Consider the following 6,353-nt stretch of genomic DNA (forward strand, 5'->3'; position numbering starts at 1 on the left):
GTGCCTGCTCCAAAGCGCAACAAGGATGAGGTCAGGGTGTGTGTGGACTTAAAACGTCTGAATAAGGGAGTAAAGCGTGAACGGTACATCTTGCCCACATTGGATGACATAACTCCTAAGTTAGCAGGGGCTAAAGTTTTCTCCACTTTGGATGCCTCCAGTGGGTTCTGGCAAATACCACTGGATCCCAGCTGCCAAAAACTAACCACGTTCATAACTCCCATGGGCAGGTTTTGCTTCAGACGCCTGCCATTTGGAATAACTTCAGCACCCGAGATCTTCCAGCGGCTCATGAGCACCTTGCTCAAGGGCCTAGAGGGGACTGTCGTCGTGATGGACGACATATTGGTTTTCGGGGCTAACAAAGAGGAACATGACCAACGCTTAGGTGCAGTATTACAGACAATCAAAGCATCAGGACTTAAGCTCAACAGGTCCAAGTGCCACTTTGGAAAGAATGAACTACAGTTCTTCGGTCACATCATCAGTGCGGATGGTGTGAAACCTGATGGTGGCAAGGTGGAGGCTATTGCCAGGATGCCCAGCCCCACCAATGTAGAACAACTCAGGCAGGTACTCGGATTAATAAACTATGTTGGAAAATTCCTGCCAGGCCTGTCCACGGTGCTGCACCCCCTCTCCAATCTACTCAAAAAAGAGACTGTATGGGTGTGGGGTGAGCCTCAGGAGCAAGCATTCAACAAAGCAAAAGCAATGCTCGTGGCTGCACCAGCACTTTGTTATTATGATGCAGGCCGACCAACAGTTGTCAGTGCGGATGCCAGCAGCTATGGCCTGGGTGCTGCACTGTTACAGGACAATGACGGGGAGTTACGGCCTGTTGCCTTTTGTTCTCGCACGCTCACAGACGCAGAGAAAAGATATTCGCAGATCGAAAAAGAGTGTTTAGCATCTGTCTGGGCCTGCGAACGTTTTACCCGCTACATCCAAGGCATGGGTCATGTACGTCTACAAACTGACCATAAGCCCTTGGTGCCTTTGATCAACTCATACGACCTTGATAAAACGCCACTGAGATGTCAGAGATTGCTGATGCGACTGATGCGATTCAATGTCACTGCTGAGCATGTTCCCGGTAAACAGTTAGTTGTGGCGGACGCACTCTCCAGACATCCACTGCATGGATGCTACCCGTCCGAGACAGACAGCCATGTCAAGGCATATGTGAGCAACGTAGTGACAAGCAAACCTATCAAGTCACATAAGTTGGAGGAAATTCGTAGAGCTACACAGAGGGACCCAGAGCTTCAAAAAGCAATCATCTTCATCAGACAAGGGTGGCCTCGGAAAATGGCAAAGAGCTCACCACTGCAAGGCTTTTATGCAGCCAGAAGCCACCTTTCAGAATCAGATGGTCTAGTGCTCTACCACGATCGCATCGTAATTCCCACAGCACTTAGACCCAGTGTCCTTGACCGATTACATGAAGGCCACCAAGGACTAACTAAATGTAGAGAGCGCGCAAGATCAACAGTGTGGTGGCCCAACATTGGACTTCAAATAACACATAAGGTGAGGTCATGCAACTTTTGCAGAGAGCACAAGCCTACACAGCGACGGGAACCTCTCGTGACTACTCCTCTGCCCAATGGCCCCTGGCAAAAGATTGCAGCTGATCTTTGCGAGCTTGAGGGTAAGAACTTTCTTGTCGTTGTTGACTATTTTTCAAGAGACATTGAGATTGCTTCCCTCACTACAACAACCAGCAGACAGGTCATTAACAAGCTTAAACACATGTTCGTTAGATGGGGCATCCCGTTAGAACTGGTCAGTGATAATGGGACGCAGTTCACATCATCAGAGTTCCAAGACTTCAAACTGAGTTATGGCTTCACCCACACTACGTCGAGCCCTCATTACCCCCAGTCAAATGGAGCTGCTGAAAGAGCTGTCCAAACGGCCAAGTACATTCTCAAACAGCCTGACCCCTGCTTAGCCTTAATGAGTTACCGCTCTACACCAATTGCAGCAACCGGTGCAAGCCCAGCTCAACTTATGACAGGACGTCAAATCCGCACCACCGTCCCAGTACTCGAAAAGACATTGCTGCCCAGTCCAGTCAATAGGGACACAGTGTGCCAAAGAGATGCTGCAGCTAAGGACTCTTACAGATTCTTCTACAACCGCAGACATTCAGCTCGTCCACTTCCTGAGCTTCTCCCAGGCCAGGATGTTGTAGTGAAGCTTGACGGGGAAAAGGGGTGGACGACTCCAGCCAAGGTCATCAGTAAGTCTAAGGAGCCGAGATCCTACTTGGTGGAGATGGCGAATGGGAACGTGACTCGCCGCAACAGACGACACCTTCAGCCTGTCCCAGGCACCGCTGATCCTGAGGAGCAGCAGCAGAGCACTGTTCCAGCTACACCGACTACTCCAACTAAAGGGGCGGCCGCTTCCCGAGAACCACTAGTAAGGCAGACATTGCCAATCCCTGTCCCGGGGTCTCCTCTCCACCCTACCACACCTGTGAGAGTGACTTCCAGGGGGCGGGAGATTAAAGTACCTCTCAGATTCAGAGACTGAGGACTATCTCCTTTCTATGTTCTAAGGGCAGAATAATCCCTTATCAGGACTGAGGGTAGTCTACCCCCGTGATGTCCTGCGTTCTGACAACACTGTTTTATGTTTAAAGTACTTTTGTTAAAGGGGGAGATGTTGTGAAATCTGTTTATGTTGTCCTAGTAAGGCTACCATGAGGGCAGCCACTAGAGGTCGCTAGCAGACCGGTGTGTATATGTGTTTTTCCAGAAATTGATGTAGCCACGTACACTGCTGCTACAATTCAATAAAAAGTGGTTCGTGCTTGAGAACCCTGCGTCTTATTGCCTCTGAACATGACACTCACGCTTATGCTTCAAGCAAAGAGAGGAGGCTGAAGGAGAATCAGTATGTTTTTGATATTATGGAAAACTTCTGATAAGGTAAGTGAGGTAAGTGACGGAAGTGACGGACAAGGTAAGCGACTCATGTTGTAACTGACGTCAGACGCCGGAGATTTTGGCGGAAAATTAAAGCAAATGGTAGTTTAGATCTGAACAAATTCATTTAAGCTTCAGTATTACCAAATACACTTATCAATTGTCTTATAACTAACACTATTTGTCTAAATAATCTCCAACACCCTGGAGAACAACGAGGAGAGTTTAGAGACTCTCCAAGATTATATTGATCAGTGCTTTCAGGATCTCGTGATGAAGAAGACCCAGTGTGCAGCTCCCCCGGCCAAACCTGTCGAAAAGACAACGCCCGGCAGATTCCCCCGGCTCAACATCGCCAGCCGGCAAAGATATTGCTGACATACTGGAGTCAATCGACAAGCGATTGTCCAGTTTCGACGCAAGGCTGTCCTTGGTGGAGATTCTTCACCGAGAATTTAAATGCTTGCGAGAATCCCTGGAGTACAGCCAGCAGCAGGTGGAAACGCTTGCTGCTGAAAATGCCACGCTAAGGGAGTCGGTGAAATGTCTCACAGATAATGTTACCCAGCTCAATAGAGAAAATAAAAAAATAAAAGAAACAGTTATTGATCTACAAGCTCGTAGCATGCGTGATAATCTGGTATTTTCTGGTATTCCAGAAGCCGCTGGAGAGGACGCGGAGACCACGGTAAAAAGCTTCATCAAAACCCACCTGAAGCTGCCGGAGGACACTGTGAAGAACATCGTCTTCGATCGGGTACATCGCCTCGGCCCCATTCGGGCTACGGCCGGGAGACCACGTCCTATCGTGGCCAAATTCGGCCACTTCAAACAAAAGCAACATGTGAAAAGCCGCGGCAGGGAATTAAAAGGAATGGACTTCAGCGTGAACGACCAGTTCCCCAAAGAGATCTTGGAACGACGCAGGGTCCTCTTCCCAATCCGACGCGGCTTCATCCAGAAGGGCTCCCGCGCTGTCATCGCTGTGGACCGGCTGTACGTGGACGGACAGCTCCACCGCAACCCCAACATCACTCCGTGGCTGTATTAACCTCACACCAGATAAGAATCAGCTACACCATTTCCCTATCCACTCACACTAACTTGCATTAACATCTGTTTAACTTACCAGTATCAAATCGCATCTTAAAGTGTGATTTCATAGCAGAATTAACACCGTCACTCTCCGTCAGTGATTTAATTGGAATGTTTACGTTTTGTTTCTGGTTTTTTTTTCTTCTCGTTTTTTTTTTTCTCCTCTCTTTTCCCCCTCTTGGTTTTATGCTGCTCACCCCTGTCCTTGGTTTCTTTCTTTATTCCTTTCACTGCCTTGATCACCTGCTTCGACACTCATCCACAAACATCCTTTATTTCGACACATACACACCATGCGCTCAACGGCAGCACATTTACATCAGTCAGACAGCGCACACAGTTGTTTAGGATACACACACTTAAGTCAAGCCTACTCATATTAGTAACTATGCATACACAAAGTCAGACTCAGGGAGCATCTCGCCACACATTTTTTCTCTCTCTCCTTCTCTTTATTTATGAACAAGTGACGTATTCTCTCCACCTGTCTAAGCGACGCACACAGCATACATCCCTAGTTATACACAAACATCTATGGGTACACTGAGGTTCATTACATGGAATATAAATGGAGCTGGCTCCAGAGTAAAGAGGTTAAAAATATTTAACCAACTCAAAAAACTACAGGCGGATGTTGTCCTTTTACAAGAGACCCACAGACCTCTTAGAGGTTCGAATGAACTTAAAACACCTGAGTTTCCCAATGTGTTCTCAGCTTGTTATAATTCTAGACAAAGGGGAGTAGCAATTTTAATACATAAAAATATTAATTTCACAGTACTCGATACAGTTATAGATCCAGAGGGCAGATTCTTAATCATTAAACTATCTATACTTGATAAAAAGCTATGCATTGCAAGTGTATATGGTCCAAATGTTGATGATCCCTCATTCCTTCATGGTTTTTTCAGTGCACTCTCTGAACACTTAGATGGCACACTTGTTCTTGGAGGCGACCTCAACCTTGGACTAAATGAAGACATGGATAGGCTCAATACAGCGGGAACTCAGCGTAATTGGCAGTCCACAAATATAATCAAACAGTATATGAGCGACTTTGGTCTTTGCGATGCATGGCACTCCCTTCACCCCACCAGTAAGGAATATACTTTTTTCTCACATGTCCATCACTCCTACTCTCGTCTGGATTATTTTTTGGTCAGCAGCTCACTGCTGAACGACATTTCAGACACTGAGATTCATCCTATAGCTGTCAGCGATCATGGTCCTGTATCTTTAACACTAATGCACAAGAATAATACTACGCCAAGAAAAAACTGGAGATTTAATATATCACTTAAAGATGAAGACTTTATTAAATATTTTAAAAAAGAGTGGACTTCATATTTGGACTATAATGACACTCCCGAAACATCAGCTTCTGTTATATGGGAAGCAGGGAAAGCTGTGATGAGAGGTAAAATAATTTCTTTCTCATCACATAAAAAGAAAAAAGAAAACAAAAATATTCAAGAATTAGAAAAAAACATCAAATCACTAGAAGAAGCCTACGCGTCCCACCAAGATCAGGAAACATTGAACAAAATACGTAAACAAAACTAGAATTAAATGAGATAATTGATAAAAAAACAAAATTCTTAGTACAAAGACTACGCCTACAAAATTATGAACACGGTAATAAATCCGGTCAATTTCTAGCAAACCAGCTAAAAATAAATAAAGAAAAAACAACTATATGTGCTGTTCAAGATTCATCTGGGAACACAATATATGAACCGATACAAATAAACAACATTTTCAGGGATTTCTATAAAACGTTGTATTCACCACAAATAAACCCATCTAAAAAAGAAATTGATCAGTTTTTGGACAACATAACTCTTCCAAAATTATTGGACACTCAAGCAATGGCACTGGATTCACCACTGACACCAGGTGAACTCCAGGAAGCCCTGATAAGTATGCCCAATAATAAGGCTCCAGGTCCAGACGGCTTTCCTGCAGAATTCTACAAAGAATTCTGGTCGATTCTAGCACCAGTTTTCTACAGAACGTTGTTGGAAATTAAAGAAAAGGGCAGACTTCCATCAAATATGAATTCTGCAAACATTAATCTCCTGCTAAAACCAGGCCATGACCCTGTATATCCCTCAAGCTATCGTCCAATATCCCTTATAAACGTAGACCTTAAAATAATCTGCAAAGCTCTCTCAAAGAGACTGGAGAAAATAACCCCCCTCTTAATTCATCCTGACCAAACTGGTTTCATAAAAGGTAGGCACTCATCAACAAATACACGTAGATTACTTAATTTGATAGACTACTCATACAGTAAAAACCTAGAAACTACAATATTCT

The sequence above is a fragment of the Astatotilapia calliptera genome, chromosome 4 (genome assembly GCF_964374335.1).
Source record: "Astatotilapia calliptera chromosome 4, fAstCal68.1, whole genome shotgun sequence".
Classification (NCBI taxonomy): domain Eukaryota; kingdom Metazoa; phylum Chordata; class Actinopteri; order Cichliformes; family Cichlidae; genus Astatotilapia; species Astatotilapia calliptera.